This window comes from Acinonyx jubatus, chromosome D2 (genome assembly GCF_027475565.1).
Source record: "Acinonyx jubatus isolate Ajub_Pintada_27869175 chromosome D2, VMU_Ajub_asm_v1.0, whole genome shotgun sequence".
In the NCBI taxonomy this organism is placed as follows: Eukaryota; Metazoa; Chordata; class Mammalia; order Carnivora; family Felidae; genus Acinonyx; species Acinonyx jubatus.
In genome coordinates, this window is record NC_069393.1 from 23,299,167 (window position 1) to 23,318,919 (window position 19,753).

The 19,753-nt window shown below is 40.2% G+C and overlaps 1 long non-coding RNA gene across 1 annotated transcript; it reads left to right on the forward strand.

Annotated features, from left to right (window-relative positions):
• The first annotated feature begins 2,978 nt into the window (after nucleotides 1-2,978).
• Nucleotides 2,979-19,167, forward strand: LOC128312642 (uncharacterized). The gene is made up of 3 exons (XR_008292186.1): nucleotides 2,979-9,651; nucleotides 10,335-10,376; nucleotides 16,926-19,167. It is a non-coding gene; the product is annotated as an uncharacterized LOC128312642 (long non-coding RNA).
• Nucleotides 19,168-19,753: the final 586 nt, after the last annotated feature.

Below are 19,753 nucleotides of genomic sequence, written 5' to 3' on the forward strand. Positions count from 1 at the left end.
TCTCTAGGCAAAACAGCAAAAACTTAAATTAAAACAGAAAAAAATATATTTAATTTGATTATTCAACATTTTCTAAAGTCATGATAAAGTTAAAATACAAGAGACAAAGTGGAAGGAACAAAGGTACTGTGTTCTAATACACACGACAAAGGATTGTCATCTAGAATGACATATATTACATATAAATGAGAAAAAGACAAAAAAACTAAAAGAAAACCATCAAAGGATACAAATAATCAATTTTTAGAGGAGTAAATTTGAATACCCAAAATAAGAAAGAAAATGGCATCCACACATAAGTGTAAATGAGTACCAGTGAGATTGGGAAAACCTGAATAAGATCAGTACAATATCAATGTCAAGATTGGTACTGTATCAATGTTAATATCCTGGATGTGATGTTATACTATAGTTCTGCAAAATATTACCACAGGGAAAATGGCAAAATGCTCAAAGGATCCCTTCATATTATTTCTTACAACTTCAAATTAATCTACAATTATATCCATAAAATTTTTCAATGTAAATATAAATATAAAAAGATACTCTCATTAGTTATCAAAGAACTCAATTTTTAAACGTAATGCTATTTTATGCACATAAATTTGGTAAAAGTTAAGAATTGCAACCATAACCAGTGTTGGCAAGGAAGTGACTATTTAGAGAAAAGGGAATTCTAGTATTTTGCTGGTGGGAGTATAATTTGGGGAGGAATTTTGCAATAACTCTTAAAATTGAAAGTGTGCATATTCAACAAATTTACTTGTAGGTTGTATATCCTGGATATATTATTTTGCTAGTGCCCAAAGGGACATATACAAGGATGTTACTGCAATTGGTAATATTAAAAATTGAAAACAACAGAAATATCCATGAATGGAGGAACGAATAAGTAAATTGAAGTATACAATGGAATACTAGACAGCAACTAAAATGAATTAACTGGATTATTTTGTATCAACATGATATCTCTCAAAGACATAATATTGATCGAGAAAATCAAACTGTGGAGTGTTCTATACACTATGAAACCATTCACTGTAAGTTTTACTTATTTATTTTTAATTTTTTAAATGTTTATTCATTTTTGAGAGAGAGAGAGAGAGACAGAGCATGTGTGGAGGAGGGGCAAAGGGAGAGGGAGACACAGACCCCAAGCAGACTCCGGGCTCTGAACTCTCAGCACAGATCCCGATGCGGGACTTGAACCCACAAACTGTGAGATCATGACCTGAGCTGAAGTTGAATGCTCGGCTGACTGAGCCACCCAGGTGCCCCATTCACTGTCAGTTTTAAACACACAAGACAATATCCTATATTGTTTATAAAATCATATGAAACAAGATATTAAAATAAGCTTTTCTGTTTCTTTTTAAACTGAGACCCCAAATCAAAAAGCAGAAGTGCTCCCACATTTTAAAAAGAGATGCTAGACCAGTGGTGCAGGACTTACAGAGAAGTAATTTGAAGCCCAGCTATGTGGTGATCGATCACAACTTTAATCTTTAAAAAAGGATGAAGAGGTCAAGATAATGGAGATTAGAGAAAGGTTTGCTCTGGAATATCTGCAATAAACATCCACAAGAGTCCCCTTCTATCATTTTGAGAAAGGGGAGGTGCACGGTTTTATTTTAAGCCAGATGAGAGGGGCTTTGCTGGGACCACTCGGAGGTCAATGGTCTCCAGGTTGTTGAACACAGTGGGCTGGTATGAGGCCAAACCTGAACAATCAGGGGTGAAGAGAACATGGTTGCAGCTCAGTGTCCAAAGGTCCAGTGAGGACAAGGGCTGTACTGGAGTCCAGAATGCATGAGTCCTTCCCATGGACAAAGTGAGCCATGAAGAAGAGCCTACCATTAATGGACTCATCAATGGATTGACTCATTAATTAATTCATTCATTCATTCATTCAACAAATACTTATAAAGTGCCTATTATGTACCAAGTACTCTTTTAAGTATTTAAATCAGTGAAAAAATAGACAATAATTCTTGCTTTCACTGAGATTACATTTCAGCTGGGAGAGACAAATCAAAAAATAATAAACACAATGAATAATTGAATTATATAGTGTAATAAGAGTAATAATACAATGTGATAAATACTACAGGAAAAATAGAGCAGAATAAGGGGCATTGGAAGTTCTAGGGAAAGATGGGTGAATAGGGTGTGATTGTAAATAAGGGTGTCAGAGTGGCCTTTATTGAAAAGATAAGATTTGGGTGCATTTGGAGCAGGTAAGATAATCTACCATACTTAGAGCAAAACCTGTTCTAGACAGAGAGAATAGCCAGGTAGAATGCCCTAGAAGGGAGCATGAACTGCATGTCCAAAGCTCAGGGAGGGGCCAGAGGCTGGAGTAGAGGGAGCAGGAGGTGAGAGGAAGGAGATGAAATCTGAGGTCAGAGAGGTAATGGGCCGGCAAGGGGGAATGGATGGGCAGATTATGAAGGACCGTACAGGCTCTTATGAGTTCTTCTTCTTTTACTCTGAGTGGAAACTGGAGTCCTGCAGGGCTTTGAGCCGAAGTGTGATCTGCTGGTGTTTAAATGGCTGCTGCATTGAGAATAGACTGGTGACAAGAGGTAGATGAGGGGTGGCCAGCTGGGAAGATTAATCACAGTGATCCAGGGGAGAGATGATGGAGTTCAGGCAAGGGCAGTAGGAGTGAAGGTGGCAAGAGGCAGGTGGAGTCTGGGAAAAACTCACACACAGGCAAGAGTGAACTTACATGAGCACAGCTGGACCAGATCATTGAAGGACACAAAACAATACTTTAACAAATAGGAAACATAGCATATCCTAGGATAGGAAGGCAACATTACACAGATGATCATTCTCCGTTAATTAATTTAGAAATATAATGCAACCCCAAGAAAAATACCAATAGTTTGTAAAGATATTTAAATGGGACAGGCTGGGGGTGGGAGGGAGGGAAGGGTGGGTGATGGGTATTGAGGAGGGCACCTGTTGGGATGAGCACTGAGTGTTGTATGGAAACCAATTTGACAATTAATTTCATATTAAAACAATAAAAAATAAGAAATAATAAAAAATAAATGGGACAGACTGATTCTAATGTCTAGTGGAAAGATTGATAAATTTGACAGTACAATAAGAAGAAATGTCTTCATGGAAAAACACATCACAAATGAAGAGAAAAGAGAAATGACAAATTGGGAACAGAGTTTCAAACTCCTATAACTGATTTTGCTAATATACAGTGACCTCCTACAAATAAGTAAGCCAGTTGACAACTCAATGGAAAAATGGACAAAGATGATGAGTGGGCAATTAGAAGAAAATACGCATCGATTTTAAGCATATGAAACAATTCTCAACCTCACTCAGAAATTAAAAAAAAAAACAAACAACCTCAGTGTAAAACCATTTGTCATCTATCACATGGGCAGAGATCAAAAAGGCTGATAACATGCACCACGGGCCAGATTCTAGGAAATGGGCTTGCTCTTGCATTGCACATGGAAGTGTCAACTGTTACTCCCACTAAAGAGTAATTTGAAAAGTGCCTCTAAGGTCCTTTGATCTAGAAATATCCCTTTTAGGACTTCCCGATAGATATGCCTTCATTAAAGCCGAGTAACAGATGTACAAGAGTATTCACTGTGGTATTGTTTTGAATATGGAGAAATGAAAATCTGTTTAAATATCTATAGACACGGGACTGGTTAAGTAGTGTCCATGGCAGCATGCACGGGACATGAGATAGAGCTCTAAAACAATGGGGCAGTGATAGATACTGATGTGCAAAGCCCCCTGAGATAGATTCCATGGAAAAAGCAGAACAAATCAGTGTGTAAAACATACTTCAGTTTGTTAAAGACACACATGTGTGCTGTGCATTCCTGGAATAAGGTCCCCTCTTAGAACAGGAACTAGGCAGCAAGAACAGGGAGACTTGTTTTCATGAGGCGTTCCTTTTGAATTTTGTACCGTGTGCCTGATTTGCTGATTTAAAAATATAAGTGACTTTTAAAAAGTCAAAGTAGATGTGTGAAGAACACAGGCAAATTGATTAGAGATCAAGAAAATTGTGGCTTTAGAGGTGTCATCATGGTTCTCTGAGGTGAGTACGGAAATGAAACGAGTCAACACTTAAGTGGAACTGTTTTATGTTGGGTTTTTTTGTGTGTGTGTGTGTGGGGGGGGTTTTGAAAATCATTCTGCAAATTCACTTGAAATCCACCAGATGGCACAAGAAAATACAGTGTGAACAAAACTGGAGTGGTTGGTGCAGGTAACAAATCAGAGTTGGTGAGGAACCAGATGGAGGAGAACAAAGGGTCGCTCCAGACTGCGCCCTGACACATCCAAATTTTGGTCTAGCCAGGGGCCTCGGGGGCATGATATTGTCGCTTGGCAGACAGGTGATGCTGGGGAATAGTCAGGTGGTGCTGATGATCATAAACATAGAATTATCTGTACATCACAGCTTCAGCATGAATGACTTATTAAACGTTCATTTTTCAATGTAGAATTCTCTTTTTCTTCCCCCCCTCCTTAATCCATACTTAATGCCTTATGAAAAGAGGTATTTGTTTCTTGGTAAGCCACGTTTCTTTAATTAAAGGAGGAGGTTTGGGAGAGGTCTACTGGAAAAGGAGAAAACTCTGGTTTCACAATATGCACTATTTATGAGGGTGCTTTGCTGTTGAAACCCATTAGAGGCCAGCCCGGCCCAGTTTGCCTCTTGCCTTCCCAGGAGACAATTACTGTCCTGCATAACAATTTGAAGCAAATATCGGATGTGGTCGAAAGAACAGTTGCGGCCCTCTCTCCGGCAACCGTTTCTGCTTAGATTTCTTAATTGTTTCCACCACTTCCTTTCCTTGGCTTGTGGCCTTCTGGGTTCCGTAGGATCCTGCATTTTAATAAAAGCCTCCCGTCCGCTCTGGAATTCACATGTGCAAGCAGACACCCCCTGGACCCTGGAGACGCAGCACCTTAGAGCAGAGCTTTCGGCCAAATTCGTTCGGTGCTTGTGCACTTGTGAGTCTTATAGAAGCCACACCTTCTTTGCCTTCTGGACCCATGGGAAGAAGGTATAGTGGGTCCCAGCTGCCCCTTGCCTTCCTTGTCAACACAGCTTTCCCTCCCCTCCAGGCCCAGCGTTCTGGTTTGTTCTTAGTCTGATGAGACCATTGCCAACTCATCTTCCTTCCGGTCTGTTTCAGTGGTGGCCTTCTGGGAGATTTTGCAGGGTAAAACGGGACATCAAAGAAAGGAACTGGGCAGGATGATTCTTTAGTGGTGCAGTTTTTAGCACTGAAGTATCCAGGTAGGGAGATGTTTGGGGGATATCTAGGGTTACCACACTGGATAATCCACTTTTTTTTCCCCACTAAAATGAGAGAGCCCAGCCCTGTTACTGCCACTGCCTCTGACTTGCAGGCAAGATGCTGGAACAGAAGGCTTTGTGGGGCAGCCTGGACCAGGGGTCAGTGTGCAGGACCATGAACCAGCAGGGTCTCATCTCAGCCCTGTGACCTCAGGTTAGGAACATACTTACTATCCTGGGCCTTAGTGTCCTCATCTCTGCCATGGGGATGACAGCATTGGTCAAGCCCTGCTCAAAGAACTGTCATAAAGAGGAATAAAATTGCTTATTTAAGAGAATCTCAAGATTGTAAATGTTCTGCATCCAAGGGATATCAAAACGGCAACTAAAACCACAGGGGAACCAGCTTATGTATTGGGAGGCACATTGGTCAAAATATTACGGCTGTGGTGGCATGTGTGAAACAGAGATGCTCATGGCTTCCACTGCATGTGAGGTGAGCAGAGCCCACGGCTGAGGCCATGTGCTGGGCTCTGGGTGGTCGTGCTGTTCCCTCTGACCAGGCTGAATGCAAGGGAACTCCTTCTGCCAGAGATAAAGAGCTGCCTTTAGGGAGTTGAGACCTTTTAGTTAAAATACCATGCAAAATGATGATAGAGGTGTTACTGCAGTGTTTCTTGTCCAAGCATGACAAACCAAAATACAAAACATGCATTTCCCTAGTTGTATTTTTTTTTTTAGGGAGAAGGCATGTGAACAACCAAGAGGAGCAGAGGGAGAATTTTTGTTTATTCTTTTTTTTAAATTTTATTTTATTCATGTTGAGAGAGAAAGGGAGAGTAGGGCAGGGGCAGAGACAGAAGGAGAGAGAGAGAATCCCAAACAGGCCACTTACTGTCAGTGCAGAACCCCGCTCAGGGCTCGAACCTTGAGATCATGACCTGAATGGAAGTCAAGAGTCGGACACTTAACCAAAGGAGCCACCCATGAGTCCCAGGGAGGGAGAGAATCTTAAGCAAGCTCCATGCTCAGCACAGAGCCCTACTTGGGGCTCAATCCCATCCTCCTAGAATCACGACCTAAGCCTAAATCAAGAGTCCGTGCTCAGCTGACTGGGCCACCCAGGCGCCCCTCCCTAGTTGTATCTTAAATAGTTCTCAGCCTCTGCCAGTTATGTACCCCAATTTCTTTGTTTTTCCAATGGGCTTATAAAGGTAGTCATTAGCAAGTCTGTAACTGCATAGTCTGCAAAGTCACCATCTATGCAAACCAAGTTGCTGTATTCTTCTACAGTCTGCAGCAGTATCCTATTTCCTTTTGTTTCAGAGACCACCCTCACCTTTAGTGAAACATCGTATGCCACCTTGCATGGCTCGGTAGCAGTCTGTAGAATACAAAGAACTTTCACAGATAAAATGGGTTAGCCCACACAAAGCACTCTGCAATATAGATAATTATCTGTCTTTTACAGATGAAGAAACAGGGCTCAAAGGGATTTGCTAATTTATCCAAAGTTGTAGTTTGTAAACTCAAAGCCAAAATTAGGACTCAGCCCTATATTCCATCCCTCCATTAACAGCACCGTATAAGTCCCAATGGTCCTGGAAACATGGAGCTTCGTCATGCTGAATGGGAGAAATGACACGTGGCATCTGTCATGCAGCATTTAGTCACGATTCATTTGCTGCTCTCAGCTAGCGTTTCTAAAACGTGTTGGCGTATGTGGCCCTAAGACTCTGGAAAAAAAAAAAGTAAAGAATCTCCTCTGTGCAAATACATGTTATCACACTTGAGATGTCTGTTTCACCTTATTTGACCGCGTATTTCCCAAGCTTATTTGGGCACAGACTTTTTTTATATAACATCTATTAAAATCCTGCAGAATTAGTGTGCTGTGCACAAAATACACTTTTGGAAAAGTGTATAAAAATGATTTGAGGCAAGTTGAGAAAGTCAGAGAAAGTAATCAGAGGAGATACAAACTAGTCAAGAAAAAGTATGTGAGAGCAAAGGGGTCGCCTGGGGGAAGGATATTGCACTGGGCGTTGGTGGGCTTGGTTCTGCACTTGTGTGTACTCTGCCTTTTATAGATGCTCAGACATGTCCCTACCCCATTCTCAGCCTCAATTTCCCCAACTCTGAATTGAAGGGGTTTGCCTGGGAGATCTCTAAAGTTGTTTCTCACACTAATAGTCATTTTTCCCCATGAGATTCTGGAACTTAACTCCATGAAAGTTTTTATTTCAAACTTTTTTCCTTGATATAACTTGAAGCTTACAAAAAGTTGTAAAAATGACACATAAGTATTTTCCATATATTCTTTTTCTAGAATTCATTCACTGTTCACATTTTCCCCATTTATGTGATTGTTCTCTCTCTCGTGTTCTTTTTCTGAATCATTTGAGGGTAAGTTGGAGACATCAGGCCACTTTGCCCTTGCATACTCCAGGGTTAATTTTCTAAAAATTAAGACATTCTCTTATATATGCACAGTATACTTATCAAAATCAGGTACTTAGACTGATACAATACTATTAGGTAAGTCACAGTCAGTAATCATATTTCATCAATTTTCCCAATAAGATCTTCATAGCTCTTCTTTTCCCCCTGATCTCTGCCACCTTCTTCTAGTGGGCAAGGTTAGGTCTATCTTGAAATCATGCATCCACCTAAAAAAATGAAATGAATGGATCATTCTATTTCCCATTTCCTCTTGCTTTAGCACTGGGTAAAGTGGTGGAAGAGACAGAGTAGAATTATTTGAAAAGTGATCAGAAATAAACTTTGGACTTATATTGACCTGCACAAGAACAAATGCCCCAGCGTTGATTCTGTCTTTGCTGAAAACCATTGGCAATTACAATGATAAAACAATGTTTGATTCATGATAAAACATCATCACTTTCTGAAAAAAAAAATGGTCATTCATTCTTTTAATAAAGGAATTATTTTCACTGTGGATACATATTTCCTGAGTTTGCAAATCCTTTTGAATTACATCCGGCAGCATGAAGGCATGGTGAGACACCCAGTTGGCTAGAGACGGTTTACGTAGGAAAAGAGTGGGAATCGTGCTGACAAAGCTAGGTTTGGTCCGAGCCTTGAATACTTAAATACTTCATGTAGGATTTTATTTTATTTGTTTTCCCTAGAGAGAAAGATTTCATCATAATCTTCCAGCACTGTAGGGCAGTGGAAAGAGCACAGACTTTGAAGTCCTAGGGATCAAATCTTAGTTTAGTGACTTATTAGCTGAGTATGCCCTTTGACCTCTCTGGACCTCATTTATAAAATACAGATGTTAATAATGCAGACTCACAGGTGGTATTCAATGTACTCATGTATACAGCATTGGTTTTCCCTCTCCCCACCGCTGCCTCTTTCATACTCTCATATCTTCAAATACTCTCCTGTATTGAATGCTAAAAGTCTAATATCAACTCAGGGTTTGATGTTTACCTGAGACCTATAACTTGGGGTGGGGGGGTAGTTTGGGAATAAGAATATCATGATGCTGTAAAATACCTCGATAGTGGTAGTTTTGACATTTCAGCCTGGAGTTTTATTGATTTTTTCCCTCTTATGTGTATTTGGTTGCCATCCACTTTACTCTTTTCCCCAGATTTCTTCAGTCTGATTGGAAACCTTAAACATGACAATATGGTTTTACAATAAAGGGTCCAACTGCAGGTGCTGAGGAAATGAAGCCAAGGGTCTCTCCCTCCTTTCTTGAGGAGAAAGGCTGGGTCAGGTGCTGGGAGAAAGCTGGTTGGAAAACATGTAGTTTGGAAACCTTTCTTTTCTTGCTCCATCTTTTGGAGAAATTTTTATTCTCCTTGGAGACCCATTTGGGAAGAATTTTGGCTAAATCATGTGTCTGTGGGAGACCATTCTTATCTGGACCCGGAGCTGAGACTGGAGGCCAAAGGGAAGCACCATTTCAGGAGCAGTCAAGTGCATTGTGTCTTTGGCTCTGGAAAATTAATTCCAAAAGGCATGTGTAGCCACTATTCTCATCTGTCTTTTAAAAAGCAAATAGTGGACACATAGCCAGCAGTAGCCAACAAATGCCAAAAATATCCAAGTCCATCATCCCTAGGCACAAGTTAGTTGCTATAGAGAAAAGCCAACAACTCTTAAACCTTCTTTTTTTTTTTTTTTTTTTTTTTTTGCTACAGGTGGGTGGTAAAATAATAAAGAGAGGGGGGTTAGGAACACGATGAAACAAAAATGATAAATGGAAACCATTTTCTTTTAAGGGCCTCTCAAAAGAAGCAGTGTTTCTCCAGAGCCACCCCCTGCCCCCAACCGGTATGGACTTGCTCGACAATGACTGGCATTTCCGTTCTCAGGTAGAAATAGTCCAAGAAAGAAACTTGCTCGTGCATTTGTGTTATTATGGACTCGTGTGATATGTCTGATGAATTGAGTTAATTCATTCTTTAACTTAACTGGCAAGATTTAATGGTTCACATTGAAAGCATGAATAACCATTTGTTCCTTGAATGACTCCAGTTTAATGCCTCCTGATGTCAGTGTATTTTGCCCAGGGTAAAACTTGCTATATGAATTATTCACTGCTTGATGGAATGAATGGGACCATGTTTGCCCACAGAATGTTAGCTTGGTTATCTGACACGATGGGGCACAGCGGATGCCTACAAAGGACAATGGATAATTTAGAATGTGGTTCCAGGGCCCAGCCATTGCAGTTAAGATCTTTATAGGAAGCATAGCACCTTTTTGTCTTGCACCACACATCAAGATGGCCTCAGTGAGCCAAGAAACTCTTGGCCTTTAAAAAAAAAAAAAACAAAAAACATCTAAGTGTGGTTCTGCAGTGGATTGTCTTTGGTTAAATCTTGGTTAGCGAAGGGTGGAAGGTAGTGGAGAAGGAAAAACATTTAAGAATTTAAAATAAATAAGGAAATTAGTAATGTTCATTATGGTGATTTGACCAATGTGAAATCAGATATTTTTGGTGAAGGAGAAATAATGTGTGACCAATAATAAAGAATCTTAACTTTGATTTTAGAGTGAAGATGTTACACACTCCTCTGGCTTAAGAGCATTTGGGGTGAGTTATTTTTCTGGCTATAGTGCCCAGCCTTGCCACTGAAATGCTTCTGGTTTAATAAGAACAATTTATAATCTGGAGAGACAGTTAATGCAACTTAGTGGGAGCTGATAAATGAACCACTAAGTTTACTTATACAAATAAGTGGGACATTAATCTTGACTTTGAGTTTCCCCATTGGGTTCACTTTATAACCATTTGTGATATGAGTGACAGGAAGGAATGATTGGCAAGTCTTAATGGTTGGCAAAACTTTTCTTAATGTCTTTAAACTTTACAAACAAGACAAATAAGCCCTGATATTGAAATACAAGATTCAACTGGCTTCCAGCCTTTTAGTTTTCTTGGCTTTACTATAACCTGTGGATAACTTGTTAGGTCGGCAGAGCATTTGAAATCCACCCAGAGACAAAGCTGAAATCTCAGCTGGGCTTCGGGTCTCCCTGTAGCTGAGCTGGGTAACTCCAGCAGGCATGCTGGCCTCTGTTTCCTGATTGTAAATCTACCAGAGAGAAAGTGTCCACCCCTGGTTCAAACAGCTCTGGCCAAGAGGTTTATAGTACATGTCTGCAAGTTTCCATCCCTGTTGTGGATGGAGTTAACTTTCAGAGGAGAGATATCAGGGGCTGGAAAGTCATCCATGGTAGGCTGTCTAATGGCCCCCAAAAGAAGTCCATGTCCTAATCCTCGGAACCTGTGAATATTATTACCTTGTATGGCAAAAGAGATTTGCAGATGTGATTAGGTTAAGGATCTTGAGATGGGGACATTATCTTGCATTATCTGGATAGGCTCTCAATGTAATCACAAGAGTCCTTGTATGAGGGAGCCAAGAAAGTCAAAAGAGTAAGTAGGAGAGGTGATAACAGAAGCAAGAGGTTGGAGCGATGGGAGGAAGAAGCCCTGAGCCAAGGAATGCAGGCATCCTCCAAAGCTGGAAAAGGCTAGGAAACAGACTCTCCCCAGAGACTCTAGAAGGATCCATCCCTGCCCACACTCTGACTTTAGCTCAGTGAACTGATTTTGGACGTGTGGCCTCCAGTACTGTAAGAGAATACACTTGTGCTCTTTTAAGTCACCTCAGCTTGTAGTAATTTGTAACAGCAGTGATAGGAAAGGAATCCAACCCCCAAAGGGTCCCTCCTTAATTAGTCTCATTGTTATCACCCTGCTCCTCACCCCCATGTCAGTTTTAAAGCCCAATTTCATAGTATCATCCCATAGTCTTATTAGTTCACTGTAAAAGAACTATTGAAATATAGACCCGCACGTTGCTTCCTCTGAATCAGAAGACTCTTTGTGTTTGTGGAAATACTGTGCTCAACAGAAAGGTCTGTGTTTCCAAAAGGAAGTGAAGCTTTTCCATTTTACATGTGGTGAAGCTCAAGGAATTGTTGATGCAAGGATAAATAAATGAAGGAAGGAAAACAGAAAAAAAGCTATTGAAAGTCAATGCATAACTCAACAGTTTCTGTTTAATGGTTAAATGAATTTCAGTGCTAAATCTCATTGGAAGAAGTAAGAAATGGGGAAATCCACCTCTGGATTTTATTTTACTTTTAAATTTGTATTTATTTATTTTGAAAGGGGGTGGATGGGGCAGAGAGAGAGGGAGAGAGAGAATCCCAAGCAAGAGCGGGGCTCAATCTCACTAATCCAATGGTGAGAGGATGACCTGAGCCAAAATCAAGAGTCAGGTGCTTTTTTACTGACTGAGCCACCTAGGCACTCCTCATCCCTGGATTTTAAATTAGCCTTTGTTTTCATTTGAGTCTGATAAAAATGCTAAAGGGAAACCTGATTTTTCCTCCAAAATAACTCTTTGAGCTTTTTGTGGCTATGTCTCCAAAAGACAAAGTTTCCTTTTACTTATTCCCCCTACATTGGTATCAACTAGAGCACATGTCACTAAAAAACTCACTTTGTAGAGAGAAGTCTGTCAGGTCATTATGACCCTGCTAATCCCTTTGGAACAGCCTGAGACCTAGTGTTGGGTTTTTGATTCTCAATTATTTTCCCTATTTCTTAGTGTGGGGAGGAAGAGTTAGCCAATTAGTAAAGAGGGGAGACTGAGACCGTTATTAAAAACTCTACAGTCTCCTGAGCTTTTATTGACAAATTCCAGGTTTTTTTCTGATCTTCATTCTCCCTCAGTAATGTCTAGCATTTGACACAACTGGTTACTCTGTCCATCTTGAAGCTCTCTCTTTTTTTTTTATCCCTGTCACTTTGCTCTTCCCTGATTTCCCCCCTACCTGTCCAATCACCATGGCTCTGCTCCCCTTCCACGGCTTTCTCTTTAACTGTGGGCTTTTCTCCTGTCTCAGTACTCACTTCCTGCTCTCTTCCTTCTCTGTGCTCACTTTCATTTTGATGGCAATGCAAGGCTTTCTTTTTATCCTGACCTCCAACCTAGCATTTAAAAACAACCATCAGACAATGCCACTTGGGTAGTTTGTCCTCTGTCATATACCAACAACCTGCAATATGTATGGGGTCTCTTCTGTCCTCGGCTCTTTGCATATGCTGTTCCCTGGATCTGGCAGTCATTCTTTGCCCATCAAATTCCTACAGATCACAATTTATTTATTTATTTAAAATATGAAATTTATTGTCAAATTGGTTTCCATACAACACCCAGTGCTCATCCCAAAATGTGCCCTCCTCAATACCTATCACCTACCCTCCCTCCCTCCCACCCCCCATCAACCCTCAGTTTGTTCTCAGGTTTTAAGAGTCTCATGCTTTGGCTCTCTCCCTCTCTAACCTCTTTTTTTTTTCTTCCCCTCCCCCATGGACTTCTGTTAAGTTTCTCCTCCACATAAGAGGGAAAACATGGTATCTGTCTTTCTCTGTATGACTTATTTCAGTTAGCATAACACTCTCCAGTTCCATCCACGTTGCTACAAAAGGCCAGATTTCATTCTTTCTCATTGCCACGTAGTATTCCATTGTGTATATAAACCACAAGTTCTTTATCCATTCATCCGTTGATGGACATTTAGGCTCTTTCCATAATTTGGCTATTGTTAAAAGTGCTGCTATAAACATTGGGGTACAAGTGCCCCTATGCATCAGCACTCCTGTATCCCTTGGGTAAATTCCTAGCAGTGCTATTGTTGGGTAATAGGGTAGATCTATTTTTAATTTTTTGAGGAACCTCCACACTGTTTTCCAGAGCGGCTGCACCAGTTTGCATTCCCACCAACAGTGCAAGAGGGTTCCCGTTTCTCCACATCCTTGCCAGCATCTATAGTTTCCTGATTTGTTCATTTTAGCCACTCTGACTGGTGTGAGGTGATATCTGAGTGTGGTTTTGATTACAGATCACAATTTAAATATCACTTCCTTATGGAAGCATTCTCTGACTATGCAGACCATGTTGGCTCCCTACTATAGGCTCTCTCAGCACCTGGTGGAAAAAAAAAAAAGATTCAAAATCTTTTTTTGAGAAAAAAATAATGAAATAAAAACTAGTCCCCCTTTTAAGAAGGAAGTCAGTTTTAATTAAAGGGAAATTATGAACCATATCAATTGAGGCCAGAAATATTTAGTTTTTCAGAAACCAGGCTGTAAAATACTTATAGGGAAGCTGAATTTACAACTTAGTGAACTGAACCAAGAGCTTCCGTTCAGTGACTCAGTGACTAAGGGTTCTAAGTATGATCAAATGTGACATGCCCTGCTTACTAGCATGCAAAGTTGTGATATAGGTTTAAGACAAAGCTTGTCATTACCCATCTGACATTTAAACCTCAGTGTTTAGATAATTGTGGAAAGTCATAAATCATGGCTAGTGTAGAAGACCATTCATGAATTGTATCTATTGTTAACCGTTTTTAATATAACTGAACTTAAAGTGAATTCTCTTAGGTTTTTTAAAAAAATTTTTTTTTAAGTTTATTTATTTTTGAGACAGAGAAAGACAGAGCATGAATGGGGCAGGGTCAGAAAGAGGGAGACACAGAATCTGAAACAGGCTCCAGGCTCTGAGCCATCAGCCCAGAGCCCGACGCAGCGCTCGCACTCATGGACTGCGAGATCGTGATCTGAGCCGAAGTCGGCTGCTTAACTGACTGAGCCACCTAGGTGCCCCTTAGGTTTTTAAAAAATATTTCCCTCCTATAGCTCACCTCTTTATTCTGCCATATAGGTGATTAAAAAATTTTTTTCATGATATAATTTACATAGCATATAATTCACCCATTTAAAGTGTACAACTCAATGGAGTTGAGTGTATTCAGAGGTGTGCAACTGTCCCCACAGTCAATTTTAGAACATTTCCATCACCCTGATAAGAAACCCTATATTTCTTAGCTGTCACTCCCCAGTCTTTCCATCTCACCCCCAGCCCTAGGCAACCACTAGTCAACTTTCTGTCTTGATGGATTTACCCATTCTGGACAGTTCATATAAATGGAGTCATACAATATGTGGCACTTTGTGACCGGCTTCTCTCACTTAACATAATGTTTTCAAAGTTCATCCATGTTATGGCATGAATCAGTACTTCATTCCTTTTATGAGTGAATAATATTCTATTGTATGGATGTACCACATTTTATTTGCCCACTTATCAGTTGATGGTCCTCTCTGTCACTTCCACGTTTTGGCTAATGCAAATAACGCTGCTGTGAATATGGAATGATTTCTGAGCCCTGAGAGCTGCTTCTCCCTTTTTTCTCCTCCTTGTAGTCATTTAAAAATAAACGATGGCTGGAGTATTTCTAAGTCTGAAACTACAACACAAAATATTATTTATTCTTTGACAACCCTACAGAATTTATTACACCTATTGTTATTTAGTAAACTGTATGTACCTATTTATGCAATGTAGGTCTTCTCCCTTGTCTGTGAACTCTGTGAGGCCAAGGATCATGTCGAGTTTGCTTGTGTCTGTATCCCTGGCACCTGGCCCAGGGATTAGCATGTATTAAATATTCCTTGACTAACTAATTCTGCTTAGCCCCAACCACAGATTGGCCTCTCGTCTCCAGTTCCCCATTTCTATAAATGGCATTACTGTTATCTCAGTAACTTGACACCCAAATCAGAATTGTATTTTGACTCTTCCCTTTTTCACTTCTTCCTCTACATCTGATCAGTCAGCAATTTTCTTGAAATTTTTTTTTCAGAGATTTGGAGAATGAATTCTGAGGGGAAAGGTGTCTAAAAAAGTTTGTGGGAGAAAGTAGAAAAGTTCAAAGAGGAGTTTCCTGAGGTTGATTCTCAACAATTGTGGGTGCATTCCTTTTTTCCGATACTACCCAATCTAGACCCTCACACTTGGCCTCCCTGCCTTATTCTCTTCATATCTAAGGTCTTTTGTAGAGAGTTTTCAAAGTAATCTTCACAAAATACAATTATATCATTTCACTTCCCTCTTCATGAATTACAGTGGTTTCCCGCTGGCCACAGACTAGAAGCCCTCAACCCAGAGTTGGAAGATTTCCACAACATGATTCCTTATATTGTGTGGCAAATAGCCACTTCAAATTTTTTTCTAGTGCTCCCTGCTTCCATTTATCAGAGGATAGATTCTGCTGACCTAGCCAATTGGTCTATTGGACCTGGATTGTTGGATCAACTGCTTACCATTGCCTAGGAAGGCAAATACTAGTAATTTGGGGCACATTTCCGTCCAGGTCTCATTGACCAATACAGAGATATATTTGATTCACTAATGTCAAATTAGTATGTTCCAACCCAAAACAAGTACCTGGATTTTTCCATCTTCTTTTCCAAAGGTGAGTTCCTCCTAACAGCATTCTATTGGAAATTTCCCATGTATAGGAACTCCCTGCTTCCCTGTCATGGAGAGGATCATAAGTGGGTCAGTAGTAAATCTCCCACATACTGTGTTTTATGCAAGCTCATATCTTCCATGGCACCTGCTATGCTGCCTTGTATATTGTAAAAGCAAAGGCAAAGAATTTCTTAGGAAATAATTTCTCTCCCCACACCCCTAAGCCAAAAATGTTTGTTTTTGCTAAATGAATAATAATATAAGCCATTTGCGTTTGGAGATGACCTCCTTACCCCAAGGGGCGTGCTGGAATGACCACAGATGGTTGCCTACCTGACTTCCAGAGAACTTTGGCCTCATTAATTACACCAGCTTTTGCTTCACTTTGTAGTGCACACCACTTTGGGGTCAGAGCTGAATTTTTTCAGACAATAGCAGAAATTTGGAGAACGGTTTTTTTTTTCTGATGAGAAAGGAAGACCCGGTGACTGGTTGAAAAAGGGCTGTGGGACGGGGCGCCTGGGTGGCTCAGTTGGTTAAGCGTCCGACTTCGGCTCAGGTTGTGATCTCACGGTTCATGGGTTCGAGCCCCGCATCGGGCTCTGTGCTGACAGCTCAGAGCCTAGAGCCTGTTTCAGATTCTGTGTCTCCCTCTCTCTCTGACCCTCCCCCACTTGCACTCTGTCTCTCTCTGTCTCAAAAATAAATAAACATTAAAAAAAAAAAAAGGAAAAAGGGCTGTGGGGGAAAATACAAAGGTTCAAAGAGGAGTTTATTGAAGTTGATTTCCATGTGGTCTGCAGCTCTCAACCTCTCCCCTGTCTGCTCACAAAGCTTCAATAAAATCCACATTCCTTGCCAATGCTTAATGGAATAGATTTGCTGTTTGGGACTAAACCTACCCTGAGTTAGACCTCGAAGTCTCTACAAGACAGTAACAGTGTCTGCCCATGAGAGGACAGCCATACAGAGTTTGCATATATAGTAAGTAAATATGTATTAAATTAATGTGTTTGTCTTGTCTTCCTAAGAAGATATAATACTCCCCTTTACCTCTAGATGATTCGTAGGGAAATTATTCAATGATAACTTGCTGATTAAAAGGAATGGGCTGTAATTCTAGTGTCTCTTTAACGGAGAAAGGAAAGAAAGTTTCATAAGCACCTGCTGGGTATCCTCTTTGTAGCAAATGTTCACATTTAATCTCATTTAATCCTTGCAATCTTGTGAAGCAAATACTTTTAGTATTATTCTAATGACAATTACCTTCCTTTTCTAGGTAAGAAAACTAAGGCTCAGTGAACTTAAGTAATTGCTCAGGTGTGTATCACTAGGAAGTGACAGATAATGGGCCTCTAACCCTGTTTGACACCAAGGGCTTCTTTGAACTAGTCCACGAGCTTCAGTAGGGGGAGGGGGGTCGGGGGAGGGAAGAGACTGCACGGTATAAAGACAAGCTCCTTGATGCTATTATATCATTCATTTGCCTATTGTATATTAATTATGTAGCAATGATTGGTGAGTCCTGAGTTTCCTGGATTTAATTTTTTTGTATCTTATTATGAATGAATTATAGTTGTGAAATATATCTTTTAATTTGAAGGACCACCCCCAAAATCCTCTATAGTTTGTATGCCATGGTAGGTTAATGGCTTAGCTTTTCTTTGCTACCACAAAGATAGAATCTTTTACCCATTTCTGATTATTTCATTTCTGTAAGTAGAGAGTTGGGGATGAAACTGGTGTCCAGTTTCTTTCACAATGATCTGTCTTTAGATTTACTGCCCACCTCAAAAAGTTAAAGCCTGCAATAATTGTGCATATTGAATATGTCATGCCACTGGGTAGCAAATTATCGAGCTATTTTTTGACAATGCCCTCTTGAAATAGCAACATGAAAAACTGAATTTTTATTTAAACTTCAATGACGACAATAGCTTACTTCTTGTAAGATGGAGTATTGGTTAGCAAATTACAAGCATGTGAAATTGGTCACAGGAGAAAGTCACTGTCTATTGGCAACCATCCAAGAATGCAACCACAAGTCACGGCTGTCATAAGACCAAGCTGCTATTATGATTCCTTAGTGATATCTAGTCCAGTAAAAATGCCATTTTCAGAAGTCAATTACCAACAAAGCAGTGGTGGATTTTGTGGTTGGTTTATTTGGAAATTGTTCTTGGGGGTCTTGAGAAAAGAATCTAACTTCTTCTTCAGCAATTAGTGTGTTACTACTGATTCAGGTCACATTTAGTTTTCTTTTTAATGTATAATGTATTGGAATATGTATGAATACCTGTGTTGGCTGAAGACAAAAAAGGTACCTCTCAAGATAAATTGGCTAAGAAAAGCAAGTCAAATCACTTTGTGCAGATCTGTCTTGTGTAGGTGAAGATGTTTGTGTTCCTGAGTTTGACCCACCTATGTTTGCTTAGTTACTGTTTAACAGCTCGCGTCCAGGCCTACACGTGAGCACAGACTCATCTCTACTGTCGTGCAGACCTCCCTCAGCTTTGCTCAAGTGGTTTATCAATCTCATTTAACAGACACCTATTACATGCTGAGCACTGCTTGGGTAAAATTTGAATGCAGTATTGTTTCAAGAATCTAAGGTTTAGAGACAGTTTTCTTGTAGCTAAAAATGGAAGGCCTTCTCTTTTCAGTCACAGCCACACTTAGACTTGGGGATCAGTCACCTTCAGGCAGGCAGGGGTTCTCATTAGATCTCTGCCTTCCAGAAGTCAGTGTGAGCCCCTTCAGCCACAGGCTTCTCAAGGTTTGTGCACATTTCCCAGGGCTTCAATTCCATCCTCGTTTCTGGCTCCAACTTTCTCTCTGAATCCCACTTAAGCTTCTTCCATGTTTCCAGTGTACATTAACTACCAGATAGGTGGTGATTGACTGATATGTTGAGGGTAAAAGTAGTACATTCTAGGCGTGCCACGGTGGCTCAGTTAGTTGAACGTCTGAATCCTGACTTTGGTTCAAATAATTATCTGTGGTCATGGGATTGAGCCCTGCACTGGGTGTGGAGCTTGCTTAAGAGTCTCTCTCTCTCTCTGCCCCCCCCGCCTCAAAAAAAAGTAGCCCATTCTAACAAATAACTCCAATTCCAAGCCATGGAAAGATATTTGGATCTTCTATTTCTTTTGTCCTTAGACAATTTTGGTCTTTTTATTTTATAAGAAGCAATTTATGACAAAGAGGTTCCACAATTCTGTAATGACTTTGCTATCCAGACTATAAATTTCATGCAGAGGTTAACTACGTGGTTAACCTACATCTCATAGAGGTACTCACTACTTCTCAGTTGACAAAATCCTAATGGAATAATTAATTGCACGGAAAAGTAAAATTTCTCAGTGTAAGTTTGACTTCTGACCATGTCTGATCAAGGCTAATGACACACTATGCTAATAAATATTGTGCAATGGAAAAATGCATCTAATGAAGCTGCGGGTAGCACTTTATCCGCTTTAAAAAGCGTTTGCTTTTATACCTTTCTGTGTTTCGTACATTCCAAAAAGAGCCATTTGACTTAATTGCAAGCAACTGTGAAAATCAAGACGATTTAACATCGGTTATAAAAATAATCTTTTAGAATGGACTGAGTGATTTAAAGAATATGCAG